Source organism: Microtus ochrogaster, chromosome 18, assembly GCF_000317375.1.
Source record: "Microtus ochrogaster isolate Prairie Vole_2 chromosome 18, MicOch1.0, whole genome shotgun sequence".
In the NCBI taxonomy this organism is placed as follows: Eukaryota; Metazoa; Chordata; class Mammalia; order Rodentia; family Cricetidae; genus Microtus; species Microtus ochrogaster.
In genome coordinates this window covers 65889811-65905027 of record NC_022020.1, presented here as the reverse complement: position 1 = coordinate 65905027, position 15217 = coordinate 65889811, and the positions used below count along the sequence as shown (strand labels likewise).

Here is a 15217-nt window from a genome sequence, read left to right as displayed (position 1 = left end):
GGGGACCCTAGTGTTCACACCATCCCTCACAGTGAACAGACACATGTGGGCACACATGCCACACCTCCCAGCAGGATGATGTCAAGCAGAACAAAAGCATAGGCCAAGAGTGGGAACCGGCAGGGGTTCCAGCCTGACCACTATTAGCATTTTTCCCTCTTTGCAGATAGGGGTGTTCACACATGCCCAGAGACACACTGGATGTGAAGACAGAAAACCAAGCCTATCTTGCTGAGTGTCTTTAGAGTAATAATAACGCTAGAATCCGGCAATTTATCAAACATGTGGCAGAGGTAGAAGCCATGGTACGGGAAGCACCAGTCATAACCTAGAAAAGGTGATGCTGTGTTCCAAGTGTATGCAGGAGGGACAGATCCTGGGGGATTAAGTTCCTAGGTATCCCCACTGTCTCCCTCAGTGCTCAGGGACCCAGGACTGCCAATATGGTCTCCCAGAACAAACCTGGGGAACTATCAACCTTCAGAATCCATTTCAGCACGATTAATAAAAACCCAGAGACAGAAATTGGGGTTCAACCTGAAGGTCAAAAAAGTAAAGCAGCCAGCCACCTCTGACCTCTACCTCAGTCCAAAATGGTGATCCCACCTCCAGGAATCTCAGAATGAAACTAAGAGCTTTCTCTTCCCATTTTATATTCCTTTCTAGTGTTGGGAATTTTTTGTTGATTTTATTGAGCTATACATTTTTCTCTGCTCCCCTCCCCTTCAACCCTCTCCCATGGTACCCATGCTCCCGATTTATTCAGGAGATTTAAAATTTTTCTACTTCCCATGTAGATGAGATCCACGTTAAGTCTCTCTTAGGGTCCTCATTGTTGTCTAGGTTCTCTGGGATTGTGATTTGTGGGCTGGTTTTCTTTGCTTTCTATTTAAAAACCACTCATGAGTGAGTACATATGATAATTGTCTTTCTGGGTCTGAGTTACCTCACTCAATATGATGTTTTCTAGCCCCATCCATTTGCCTGCAAATTTCAAGCTGTCGTTATTTTTTTCTGTGGTGTAGTACTCCATTGTGTAAATGTACCACATTTTCCTTATCCATTCTTCAGTCGAGGGGCATTTAGATTGTTTCCAGGTTCTGGCTATGACAAACAATGCATGGTTCTAGGATTAAAGGCATGCACCACTACTGCCAGTTTCTATGGCAAACTAGTATGGCTACTGAGATTAAGGTGTGTGTCACCACTGGCTGGTCTGTAAGGCTGAGTAGTGGGGCTGTTTTACTCTCTGAGCTTCAGACAAGTCTTATTTACTAAACTACAAATGAAATGACACTACACAGAAGAACTGGGGACCCGGAGGACTCCACAGCCAACCAAACTCAGATGTATTGCTATGTATTGCTATGGTCTCCTCCAGCCTCTCTTGAAAAATTCACCTGTAGGAATGGAAAGTGGGTCACAATTCCCGAAGTTCTCCTATTTCAAATGGCTCAGACCACGATGAAACTCCATTCTACAATAATTTCAACAGGAATAGCGGGTGCCTGGGTCACAAACCAAGGACCCAGGAGGTCGCCTGCCCAGAGAAGCCAGCTTCTAGTCTAGAAGGGTTCTAGTTTCCATGTCTGCATGGAAAAGAGGCAGAAAGAACTGCCAACTTCCTCCGGTCGTTCCGAATGTGAAATAATACACACGGAGGAGCTCACAAAAGGGCCTTGCTCAGGTCAGGCACCAGAGGAAAGGGCCCTGACACGACCTGGGCTCTCACCAATTTAAGCCTACAATAAATAACTGGCAAGGGGGCCCGCAGGGTAACTCAGCCAGCACAGTGTCTGCCACCGAGCCTGGCACCCTGAGTTCAATCCGCAGGACCCACACAGTGGAAGGAGAGAACCCACTCCCACAGCTGGAGTCCTCTGGCCTCTACACATCTACTGAGTGTGGCACACGCTGGTCTATGCACACACACAATAAGTAGATAAACGGGAGCTCCTTGGGCGTCGGATGCAACACAAATTCTAGTGGGTCTTAATAACAAAAGCCCAAAGTCAGATATAGGGGTTAATGCTGAAGATCAGAGAAGCAAAGAGGCCAGCAACTAGAGAGCTCTTGCCTCTACCAACACTCAGTCTGAAGGGGCGATCCTGTCCTCAGACTGCATCTCCAGGCTCCTTCTGTCTCACCAAACCTCAGACTTCCTGAGCTCCTGTCTCCTCCAGCCTTATATTCCTCTCTCTGCCCAGCCTGTCTCCACCTCCCTAGTGCTGGAATTAAAGGCCAGCAATCCCAACTGCTGGGAGCACCTTTGGGTGTGTTTTGTTCCTCTTTTAGTCAGGGTGATCTTGAACTCACTCCCCCTGCTCACCCTCACCTCCCCAGTGCTGGGATTAAAAGTGTGTGTCACCCCTCCCTGGCCTCTAGAGGCTTAGCTCTCCACTCTAATCAGGCAACTTTTCTTAAAAAAAAAAAAATCACTACAGTTTTATTCTTATGACCTCGGCTTTTTGATATACAAGCAGCCCGAAGGGATCGCCTCTGAAAACCTCTACAGTGTTTGCCTCAACACTCACTGAGTACCAGAGTGTGTAATAAACAGCAGAGTTAGAGCCTGATGGAAGAGCATCCTGTGCTACACACTGAAAAAGAATGCTCTCCCCAGGAAGGACCCCCGTGGGGTCTTCCAGAATACGTGGTGCAACACATATCACCACGGCATGCCTTTTATTTTGGTTGCCAGAAAGCTCTGATCCTAAATCCTGGCTTATGTGTCCCCCTGGAGGGAATCTTGAGGTCTGTATGTATGAACCACCATCATGACCAATTAATTAGCCTATGTCCTGTGTCTCATTTGTACTTTATGACATATTGAATTGTGACCTTAAGAGTTCTCAGCCTTTCACAGTAACAGATAGATAAAAACAAACTATTAACACCAACGTGACCATAATGTGATTTCAATCACTAGATACTCAAGTGGGCGGGTCACACACACACATACATCCTGTTGTGACACTAATACAGTAAGCCTGGACAGCTCTCAGTTGACACTGGCCATAACATATTTTGAGAAGTTTTTAGGAAGTTAGCAGATTGCCCCGTATAGGGCCAGTGAAATAGTTCAGATGGTGAAAGCATTTGTCAGATTTGATACACAGGACCCATGTACCAATTCCTCTGAGTGGTTCTCTGACCTCCACAGACGTATTGTGGGGATCACAGGCTTCTTACACACTTAGGAGTTAAGAGCACTTGTTACTCTTAATAGAAGATCTGAGCTCAATTCTCAGTTTTTGTCAACTGGCTCACAACTGCCTGTAACTCCAGCTCAGGGGTTCCAACCTCCTCTTCCAGCTTCTCGGGTATCCCAACCACACACACGTACCCACACAAACGCATACACATAACATAAATATTTAAATAAATATTTAAAATTACTAAGCATGCAGCTTCAGGTCAACAATGAAGACACAATCCTCTCTGGAAAGTGACCATCATTCTAAGTGTGGGAATCAATCTAGACATTGCTTCTCTTTTCAGGAAACACCCAGAATGGCTGGCTATGTCTACTTGGAGTATCTCAACTGAAAAGGCTAGGGCTTTTATGCTTGTTAACAATAAAGAATAACTAAGTATCACAGGGCTGTGGAGGACTGATGGGTGACGGTATCACTACAGGTCATTAATAATCACAAATGGCCATGCCGACGTCAACCGGGGCACACAAGACAAAACAAAACAAAACAAAACAAAAAAAAAAAAAAAACTCCAAGCCTGTGGGCTACCAACGCTGGTCACTGAGCTGAATTACCAAAGAGAAAAGGACCCTGCTCAGGTATCTGGCCTCTGCTCCATCCTTCTACATCTCTTCTTTCTCGCTATCTTGTCTGTGTGTACCCCACTCCCTGGTCAGTTCTCTATCTCACCAGCCCAGGACACGCCTCACCAGCTTGTCCCACCCAGGCCTCTTCGCCAACGCCTTCAGCTCCTGTTGCCCTGTTGCCCACTGAGGACAGCCATGCCACAGCTCTCTGTATGGCCTTGAGCACAGGGCCCTGGAGCTACATCACAATGGCTCTTCTGACTCCTTTCCCTAGTCTGCTGGAGACTCCTTTCTTTGAGGCTGTCTATAGCCCATGCCAACCGCTTGCTCTTACAAACCGTGTTGCTCCTAGCTAGGAATCTACAGATCAGTGAAGAAGTTTCCAAACGAAAGAAGCCCTGGGTTTGATCTCAATACTGGAGGTAAAAATGAGGTCTGGAGATGGCTCAACCAATTAAATGTTTGCCATATACACATAAGGACCCTTGAGTTCAGATCCCAGTACCTACATAAAAAACGGGGCACAGTAGTTTGTTTCTAGAATCCCAGTGCTGGGGAGGTGAACACAAACAGATCCTTGGAGCTTGGTGGACAGCCAGCCTAACCTAATCAATGAGCTCCATGTTCATCAACACTTGCATGAACATGTGCGCACGCACGAGCGTGCACACACACACACACACACACACACACACACACACACACACTGCTATTGGTATTGGTAGCTATCACTGGATTTCCTTGAAAAATGTACCCCTTTGCCCACAGGGCTGACAGCTGGCTGGCCGGGAGACAGGGCTCTCTGCTTCCTCCTGGACTGCACTCTGCAGAGCTGCTATGGCCTCAGATGGTGACAACTGGCCCAGTTCTCACACAAACACTTCACTGTGGAGAGAGGCAAACACTGAACCCACACTTTCTCTACCGTCCGGAGCTGGTGCTAAGCACCTCAGGTGAGCAGAGGGGCCACCGTACTGGCCCTGCTTAGCAACCGCTCATTTGCCAGCCCGGAGCTGACTCAGCACAGGCGGACAACCTTGCCCTCTAGGTGGACTTTCAGTGCAGCTAGTCTAGCGTGCTCAGTGCCAGGATCCTGGAAAGAAAACTAACCTGGGGCAAGGCTCCCGGGCCAAACCCCGCCCCATTGTGGCCTTGACTGAGCGACCAGATTTGCCTGCATTTCAGCACCTTCAGAACCCCAAGTTCACCCAAAATCACTTCTGAGACACCTAAATACAGTAAAGTCACAAAAAAAAAAAAAAGAAATACACAACAAAATGCAAATTATTATAAGAACACTATCGTGGTATATAGCAAGGCCCTGTCTCAAAAGTAAACAAAAAGTATGGGAGGCAGAGGAACTGAGAAGGAGAGAAGAAAACCAGACAAAAAAGGAGAAAAGCAAGGCCTAACTAAAGTCATACTAGCTCAGACCAAGAAGAGATAGCTAATAATTTATCCCTGTGCTTGGAGCACAACTCAGTGGCTGGACACTGACCTCCCACGCACGCACAAGGCCCTGGGTTCCATCCTCAGAGCCGCAGAAAGACTAATTACAACCCGCCCCCACGTCAGCACCTAAGGAAGCCTCCCTGAGCCAAAAGATGTACTGCACTTTCTAAAATGGGTGCCTGTTCTCGCAGCCAGCAGGACTGAAGGATCGCACCACATGTTCCAGCTGCCCCTGCACTTGTACGACGCAGCGAAAACACATGCTGCACAATTAGATCCCGAATTCCAACGGAGACAGACACTTAAAAATGTGTGCCTATCGGGAGCGCCAACCACTGACTAAAGTTGAGATTCAGGACAGCCTATAATCTTCCACCAACCTAGAAAACAAGTGATAAGCCCATCCACCAGTAAAACCATTAACATACCCCGCTTCTCTGTCACCAGGGTAATTTACAGAGGCTAATTTTAATCCTACCACTAATCCCATGATTCCACCGAACCGTCCCCAAGTTTGTGTTGCTATGGCAAGTGCTCATGCACTAGGAAGCCACTTACTGTCAGTCGGTTTTAGGAACAAGACTATTCTCCTCCCTCTTAGACTCTTCAGAGTAAAAAGCCATTTCTGGGAACAGGAAGACAATTGGGTGCCTGGGTAGTACGTTCCTCTCATCACAATGACCATTATGGCCTCATGCCAAGTGCTACTCCGGGACAGAACATCATCATCATGCTAATGGGTCATGCTAAAGACATGGTAAGGACTGGTATGATTGGAATGATCCATCTGGGCCTGGGGGAACACGATTATCAAGGAGTGATGGTCTTCCCTCACACTGGCACAGAAATACTATAGCACTGGTCATCTCAGTGAGACTTGGGCAAGAAGCACAGCTCCGTGTTCCAAACTCTAGGCAGTGCCTGCCTACAAAGTCCACAGAACATGGCTGGGGACACGCACATGGCCAAGCCTGGATGTTTACTCCTGTCATTGGAACAGGAAAACCAGGAACATGAAGGCTAACGAGGCTCTCTCACATCCAGAGATGCTGGGGCCCTAGAACAGCACAGTCACACGTTTGACGGTATAAACATTCTCTTTCTGACCAGCAGGATCCTTAGTCTTACTGCCACGGGAAAGTCTCACCATGCCTACAGAATGCTAGGTCTTCCTGAACTGGCATAATCAATCGCTCAACACTCGATGGCAACCTATTTTCTATAAACACAAGCCTCGCTTTCCATGCCTAAATACCAGCTGAAGAATCTGCGAAAGCCACAGCGACCTCTGGGCGCAACTTCCGACGCATCAGTGACTGGACTTAATTTCAAAGAACATTCTCGAACGCCAAAATAAATCAATGTCCAGCACAGCTCCAGTCAGCTCATGCAATATAGGTTAAACAGAACCATATGGTAAAGACAGACACATGTTGCCCTTTGCTGAAACAAAGGACAAAAATTCTTAAACAAATTGTCCCTAACCCTTTCACACGGGAGGGGTGGCGCTGATGAGAAGGGTTTCTGAAGTGCTAAGAATGCTGGGGTTGAGGGGCACCTCCATTTTTGAGTCTCTCTAGGCCTCGAACGCTAACAGCATACTGTAATCTCTAAGCATGGTTTCCTAACTCAGCAGGAAGGGGGGGGCAGCTGTGTGCAAGAGGCAGTAGCAGCAGCAGGTCCCCAGGGTGTGAGAGGCAGCGAGAGACAATCTACCTGTTCTGCGGGAATAAAACACCTGCTCAACTGAGCTTGGAAATAAAACAGCAAGACAGGCACCCACCTCTTCCCAGTGCGGAGGCAGACCTCCTCCGTTCTATCGTGGACAGAAATAATCTGGACTGTAGCGACTTCATTAAATTCCTGACTCAAAACAAACTCCCAGAGCAAAATCATCTATCTACCAGGATGAACACATCCCGGAACACAGAGGCACGTCCGATGAAATGCCTTCTTGATTAATGTTTCTCCCTGTTCTCCAGTTTTGTGTCTTACTCATTACTTAACATATATTTACATGTTTGCCTTCTAAAATTAGCCGTAGTTCTAATTACATTGCTTAGTAATTTCCAGTACCATTTGGGCTGAAGAGCAAACGCCAGATCTTTCTTCAGAAACTACTTGGAAGGCACAAAATCATACTTCTTGACAATCCCGATGTGTGCACGGGAAAGCATTTCCCTCCACAGACAAACACCAGAGCTCTCAATCTGGCAGGGAAGACCACAGCTGCCAGAGTCATGTGTAGGCAGACGCAAGGGATAAAGAAGGCAGAGTGGGCAGTCTGCAGCTGCCAATTTTCACCAGTCCTTCAGAAATATACCTCATTTACCTCAGCAGACAGGCCAGGACACTGACCGACCCAGAAAGGTGGTCATACACCTGAAGTATAACTCTCTGGGATAAAATCAACTTAAGTAGAGTTGTTTTGTAAGTTCCAGATAAACATTTCAAATTCACACTCAATGCCTCCCTTCGGTCTTCCTTCCATAAAATTAATTTTATTAATAAATTCTCCATAACAGAAATACTAGATAGGATGCCTTTCTTGAAATGGGCTTCTGGTTAACTTTAAAAATTTCTTGAAAATTCTGAAATAATCACAGCTGGCTCCCAATGACAAGAAGATTCCCCGCCCACCCTCCTGGGCAGGAGAGGAGGGGAAGGGAACACTTGGAACCAAGGAGAAAAAGATCCTACCTCCCCCAGCTGCAAAATCCCTCCTGGTGGAAGACGGGAGGATGGGGGCCAGGGCTTGAACGTGCAAAGTGCTGCCCCGCACATGCCCCTGATACTCTATACCATGAACAGGTGGTTGCCACGACACTCCAGGCCGTCTGGAGCAAAGGCTGGGATCAGAGCCCCACACTCAAGGCGGCAGGACGAGTCATAGCAGAAGCAGACAAGAGTACAACCCTACCCACAGCCCGAGCAGCTCTAGGGCGCACATCCACACCTGCCTCCCAGCATCCCCACGTTCCTCTCCTCGGCCAGGGATACTGGCAGTTTCGGATTCCAAAAGCCCCTTCCTCCTTCCTCGGGCTTCACCACAGCCCTACATCCTGAAGCTGGGCTTGCTGGGAAAACGCAGCTCCTGAGGAGATGCAGTTCCATGCAGCACCAGAGGGGTCGCTCGCCTGCCCTGCCAGCTACGGAGTAAGGAAATTAGTCCCTCAAGCTTCCACGTGAATAATTCTGGAAGCTAAGGTCAAAGGTCCCCAATTGTAAGCGGCCTGGAGAAGCCTAGGGAAGCAGCAAACAAAACTCCGGTGGACTCTCAACACAGCTCTGAGGTACAAGCCTGGAAGACCGGGAGGCAGGGGATTCCCCTGCTGTTTCCAGAACTTGGGGTGGGGGTGGGGGAAACTAACAAAGAGAGGCATTTTAAGAAAGGCCTTCATCAGAATAGCTTTTCCCAAGCACTAAAACATATAAACACGTACTTGGTAAGCTGTCTGCTTTTGAGGAAGGAATGCTACTCGCAGGTCCAAAAGTTTATACAGCAAATACCTAACAAAACAAATTTGTTTCTCTTTTCTTCCGTCAGTGCCACAAATAATGATCAAATCCGCGGGCAGCACTAAGAGAAATCTGGGTGATTTGGGGATAAATGTGTCCAGTCAAAGTAAAAGAAACAACCACAAGAGTAAAAGCCACTCTGTGCCCTGCACGGTACCAGCCATAATGGTTCTGGTTGTGAACCCAGGGACAAGTGTAAGCGAACGGTATCTGCTAGTGCCTTCTTAACACCTGTCCTTCTCTTGTGGAGAGCTGACCAGGCGACCCTCTAGAGGAGCAGCCCTGTAAGGGGAAAGCACACAGGCTGGGGCATGCTCCCTCCCTCCTGCCCAACATAACCAGCTTATATTTCAGCTCCTATTTCCACAGCCTTAAGGTAGAACGCAGCTGAAATTCTACACACAGCCGCCGGTCCCACTCAATGCCACTCCCACAAAACTCTTTCTCAAAGATTACTTCTGCTAAACTGTGAATAAGGCAAAATGTATCTGGCATTATGAATACACAAAAACCTACAACAACCCCTGAAACCCAGGACTGGTTTGTTTTTTGTTTTTTTTCCAAGAAGGAGCCATGACTAAACTCCACTTAAGTTGCCAGGGTACATTACCAACTTCCCCCAGTTGAAGACTGGGAGCCATCTGTTAGAGTATTCCCCACTTCAAAGTATTCTAAGAACTCTTTTTCTCCTCCACATAATTGTTGTTAAACGTAATCACGTCAAATGCTCCACTTAGAAAACTCAAATATCTCCTGGTAGGAGTCAGTAAGGCAAACGGAGTTAAAAGTTTCATTTATGAACGTGGAGACATCCTGTGACCTGTTGGGGAGGGCTCCTCTCAGTTCACTTTAATGTCTCTGGGACATAGTGGGAAGTTAAGAAATAAGATTTCAACATCCCCGGAGAACTTTTTAGAGGTACCTGAGTTGCGTCTACAAGGTGTTTACAAAGAGCGGTGTTCAACAGCTGCCCAGATAAGCTACCAGGAGATCACATCAGCAATTAGTATCAGATGCACATACCAAAGTGAAAGTTTGGGGCCCCCAAGAAGATTTCATATGCTAGATTTTTTAAAAGCTCAGAAACAAATACAAATAATCAAAACTCCCTTCTCTCTGTCCACTGTTGGGAGCCGCGAGGAGCCAGAGTCAGTGACTGGGGTGTTTTGTTCCCTCTGGAAAGCCATGCCTACTCCTCTTGCAGCTAGCTTGATTACAGACCTACTGGCATGGGCTTCCTTTTTAGAATGTGAATGTGCTCTGAAGGCTTCAGTATATTCAAATTAGCAAGTGTAAGGGGAACAAGTTCTCCCAATGAACTAAGAAACTATTAGACATGTATTTATCTTAACACATCAGGATTCTAATTTGATTATCAAAACAGTTGTGAGCCTTTCCCTGAGTTCAGTTTATTCCAGAACCCATTCGGGCTGGCTATGGGGTCACTGTCCTGGAACTAAATCTGTCCCCTCCAGTGACCCCACTCACACCCCTGACACCTGGGCAGCTCAACTCCATCTCCAATTTTGCTGGGGGGGGGCCTTAGAAGTCACGCACAATAGTGTGGTATATTTAATTCTAGCCGGTCTGGGTAAATAAAAATAACACAGCTACTCTGACGAAACAATTAAAGAATGCAAGAGAAAATGAAGGAGTGATAAAAATGGGCTCTTGTGTACTGGGCAGTAGCGAGTATCATATCAAATAGCAGGCATGCCTAGTTCCTTAAAGTAACACATTCCTAAACCGAAATACTTTCAATCATATTAATAGGGAGGTTTAAAACGTAATCTGTAAAGATCCTGCTCGGAGAGCTATCCTCTCTGCTTCTACGCCGCCGGTCAACGCACATCAATTTTTAAATTATATTTTAACCAACATTCAAGACTTAATGGTAGGTTCATCGGGACGTGACTTTCTGCTGTACCTTTAATTAAGATGCCGTCTAAAGTTCTTCCGAGACTTGCTGGTGAAGTGGGCACGGCGAGTGGACCAGAGAAGTACAAGCCTTCGGTCCTTTGTTACTCAATGGACACCCTGGAAGGCCCGCCCCAGCCCAAGGGCACATCTGGGCTTCTAGAAACAGCCCAACGTCCACTCGGACCTCCTCTCCACCCACACATTGATTAGGTCTCAAGCGTAGACCACAAGAGCCCCCACCCACACCGTGTACCCCGCGAAGCAGCCGCCAGCACCCTGTACCCACCGGCCCCTCCCGCCCCAAATCCGCCCCTCGGGGAAAGCAGGGCCCAACTCAGGTGTGGAGACTTACATAACCGGCCCCCCGGAGGGGGGGACGCCTCCCCTCCCAACCCACCTCCGACAGAACAAAGTGAAGTTGAAAATAGAAACCCATTACCTGGCCTGCCCGCGGGGCTGGGCCGCCAAGCTCCGCCGCGCCTCCGCTAGCCCCCCGCCCGGCCGGGCCAGCCCCTGCCCGCCCACGCACGCCCACGCCTAAGCCCCACGAGCTCGCCGCCCCTCCCCTGCGCCTCTCCCGTACCCACGCCCCTCCCCCACGGCCCGCGCCCCACGGCCCACACGGACCCCAGTCTTTGTTACGGTGCGAAGTTGGGCTTGCGGGTCCCCGTCTCTTTCACTTCTTGGGTTACAGTGCAGGCGTGTGACGTCCGCTGCACATGACGGGGGCGGGGGGCGGGCGCCGGAGAAGAAGGGGGGCGCGGCGGACCCGGGGCCTCCCCTTCGGCGCCCCGCCCACGGCCCGCCCCCCGCAGCCCGCAACCCAGCAACAAGCGGCCACCGCCCCCGCCCCCGGGACAGGCAGGTGGGTGTCCCGCCTCCCCCAGCCGCACGCCACGCCTCAAGGGCGGGCAGGTGGTGCCCCGCCCCCGCGCACCCTCTCCCCCTCCCATACCCCCACCAGTCACCCAGGCCCACGCCCCCACCCACCCAGAGGCGCCGGGCGGCCGGGACACACAGAAATAGGAATGATTTAATGCAACGACATACCCATTCCTCAAGCCACCAGCTCTCGGAGATTGGAGAGAGGGCCGAGAGGGGTGGCGATCCGGTAGGGTGGAAACGGCCCGCGGAGGAGGGAGATACGGGGACCGACAACACCTAGTAACCGAGTTGGAAATCTCTGGAGTGGAGGGGACACCATCGAAGTGAGCTCGGTGCATCCAGGCACTGCCCACAGGGTGTGGACACTGTGCCTTCCAAGGTCTGTGGCCCCACAGGGGTCTCTAGGACGGAGGGGCGCACGCGTGTATTTAACCCAACATGGCATCATCCCCACCAACCCCCCAAGTGAATCGCGAGGCAGACCACCGAGCGCCCCCAAGGCCCAGGACTTAAAACACAAAACTAGGCAGTCCAGGTCCAGCCCGTTCAAGTCCTGAAGTGAGTGCCGCACTCGTCACCCATTAGGTTCCTAAGAGCGGCGCAGGTTCGGACAGTAGGCAGCATGGTGTGGCCCGTGACACACTCTGCCCGTGATATGTACCCGTTGTGCAGAGCAGACACAGCCAGGGCAGCACCGGTAAGACCGGTGAGCACCAGAACTTTGATTAGCCAGGCGCAGTTCGCAGTCTAGAATTTGCCAGGGACTAAGTATCACTCCCCGCGAGAGAATGAAATCGGAAGTTGGAAGACGAACGGTGCCCTTCAGTTTTAAACGCAGTGAACATCCTTTTCCACGACCCACGACCTCTGCACGTGTGCTATCGGCAAGGGGCTGCAACACGACCCCACTGGCGCCCGGAACCAGGCGGATGGAGCTGCTCCTGACTGCCCAATGGTTGAGAAGTATTATCAATCGTTCCTCTTTCCTTCCCGTGTGGCAGGTTTCGACTTGAATCCGAAAGTGCCTCTACTGCCCAGTCTTTGCAGGAAGACGTTGGGAGGGGCCAGGGTCGCCACTTGGACTGCTGCGTGCGCATCTATCTGGACAGACTTGGATAAAAGCATGTCCACGTCTACAGCACACATCTGTGCAAATGCGGGAGCCTGCGGATGCGCGCGGCTGGCCCGACTCTGTGCCGACACATGGACGCGAGCACGCGCGTGCGCGCGCGCGTACACACACACACACACACACACACACACACTCACTCACACCAAATTACCTCCGGGATAGAGAAAGCTGCTGCGGATTGGCCGACAGAGCCGTCACTCACACCCAGGGGGCAGGGAGACTTTGCAAGGCAGTTTCTTTTCTCTCTCTCTCTCCCCTCCCAGTCGTTCTATTTAATGGTAAAACAACAGTAGAGCTCTGAAAGTTAGCCATCTATGCGGAGTTGGTCTCCCTAACGAGGCCAGAATCAGAAGTTACCATTTAAATATATCCCGTACGTCCACAATGGACGAAAAGGGAAATAGGCAGCCGGAGCGAGGAGCCTGGAGTAAGGAGGGGGTGGGAGGTATCTGGGCGGATAGACTCGGGGTAGAGTGTTCTCAACGCCCCAAAAGAGACTTCGACCTTTGAGAGATTTAATAATTAAAAAAAATTTTTCAGGAGTCGGATTATAACATATGTTCGTCCCTAATTTTTGGAGTCGTTATTTTATTATTTAAGCATGCTGAAGCAAGCATGTTTCCTTAAGAAAGAACTGACCTATTTTTGGCTGGAGATAAACGATCATGTTAACAGATGTTAATCTTGTAATCTGTTTTTCCTGTAAAGCACTTCACATACCCGAGCTTCAAGACCTTAAAAATAACATCTTTTCCAAAAAGACCTGACGTCACAATCCACTCCCTGGGAAGAAAAAAAAAAATCACACTCCCCTCCAGTTTTTCTCTCCCGCAATGATTTCAAAGACATTAAATCTTTTCACTTTATAAGTACCGATTTGTTCTGCCTCAACTCCCACAGGCTTTTATTTGCATTTCAAATTCCACAGGTTACACCAGTCGCCTTTTCAAAAGAAAAAAAACGTAAACTAACAATGAAGCCGTAAATGGCTTTTTGTGCATCTTATTTAATAAGACACCGAATGAATATATTTTAAAAGAGGGGGCGAGCAAGTTGATCTGCGCTCACCCGGAGACCAAGTGACTCTTCCTCAGCAAGCCAGGCAATGAGTTAGCTACACACACAACCCCGAAGCTGGGGGTTGGGGGAACTGGGCTGGTCTGCTGCGGAGAGCTTGTTAACGCTGGTGATGGATGCGGCTGACTTACAGACCCACATTTTTCGGGTAAAAGGCTGGTTCTCTGGAGTCCTAATTGCAGAGATCCACTGGATCCCCAACTCACAAAGCCTGGTAGTCATCGCAGGCCAGCCTTCCTCCATGAACCGCTGGCTTAAAGACCCCACTGGCCTGGCTTTTGACAAACTTATTCAGACAAAGTTTCTTTAAAACTTGACGAGGCGGTTTAATCTAAATACTGATCTTAACTATTCGGTATGTTCTCCCTGGAAATGGCAGAGGAGGCGCCTTTCCAACCCCCACCCCCGCAGTATACACCCCTCTGCATTCTCTTTCACACACCAGGGTGTAATTCGTGTGTGTATGTGTGTGTACACATATATACATATATATATGGTTATCAATAAGTCCCCCACCCCCACTCTACTATACCCCAGCAAGGCAAAGCGCAATTCCGAGGAGTCCCCGCTGCGCGGATCTCCTTCCCACCCCACTCCGAGTCACTTCTAGAACCTCGCCCCCGCCCCCACCCCTACGCGAACTTCCCTTTCTAGAGATCCCACTTCTTTAGTGTTAGGGTCACTCAAATCTCCCCGCTGACCGGCAAAAGCCCAGGGAGGGGACAGTGAGAACACCCCCCCCCCACCGAACACAAATACGCAAACAAGTCCCCTAGGCAGCAGCGCTCGGTGCCCACAGGCATCGATCCCCTCCGCCAAACCCTTAATAATTGAAGCGGCTCCTCCGGCCCCGCCGCCCATCACCCACCTTCATTAGCCAGAGCGTTTTACTTTAAAGTAAGGCAATTTGCTCTTTGTCTCCTAATGGATGAGAGCGCATCCGAGCTCCCCTCCTCCCGCGTCGCCTTTGACGAAGTGTACAAAGCCAGAGCCTCTTCCGCGCTCCCACCCCGGCCCCCACCCCGCCCCTCCACTGCGGTAAAAGCCACCTCCCGGGCGTTCGCCCCGCCACCCGAAGTTGCATCTTCTCCTCTCCTGGAATTGCCGAGCGGAGTAACTACCAATACTGAAAGCCAAATCGCCCTCCTGGCGCCAGGGACCTTCCACAGGGCGCGCCCCCTGCCCAGCACGCCCCCACCCCACCGGGCACAGTAGGGTCTTGGGCACGTTGTGGGTCCCGACCCTCCCGGCCCTGCCTGTCGAAACGCCCTCCCACGGGCCAGGAAGCGCCCCCGCCCCACTGCCCCTACCTTGGAGGGGAGGCGGCGGGCCCCGGGAGGAGGACGCGCACGCCCCGCGCATCTGAAGGTGAAGCAGAGCGCCCGCGGCGCCGAGCCGAGCGCTGCTCTAGACCGACCGCGCCAGCTGCGCCCGGGCGCGGGGGACGC

The 15217-nt window shown here is 50.2% G+C and overlaps 1 protein-coding gene across 5 annotated transcripts in view; it reads right to left on the bottom strand.

Annotated features, from left to right (window-relative positions):
- The window catches only part of Znf516 (zinc finger protein 516), an 86778-nt gene extending 71608 nt beyond the window's left edge, over positions 1-15170 (bottom strand). The window contains exon 1 of one of the 5 annotated variants that reach the window (XM_005356323.2): positions 15080-15170. The gene's annotated coding sequence lies outside the window, so the exon portion shown is untranslated. Of the gene's footprint in view, positions 1-10682; positions 10702-11302; positions 11376-11725; positions 12624-14637; positions 14700-15079 lie in introns of those variants that run through there. The other 4 variants (XM_026783476.1, XM_026783475.1, XM_013349610.2 and 1 more) reach the window with 4 other exon arrangements.
- Between the last annotated feature and the right edge of the window lie 47 nt (positions 15171-15217).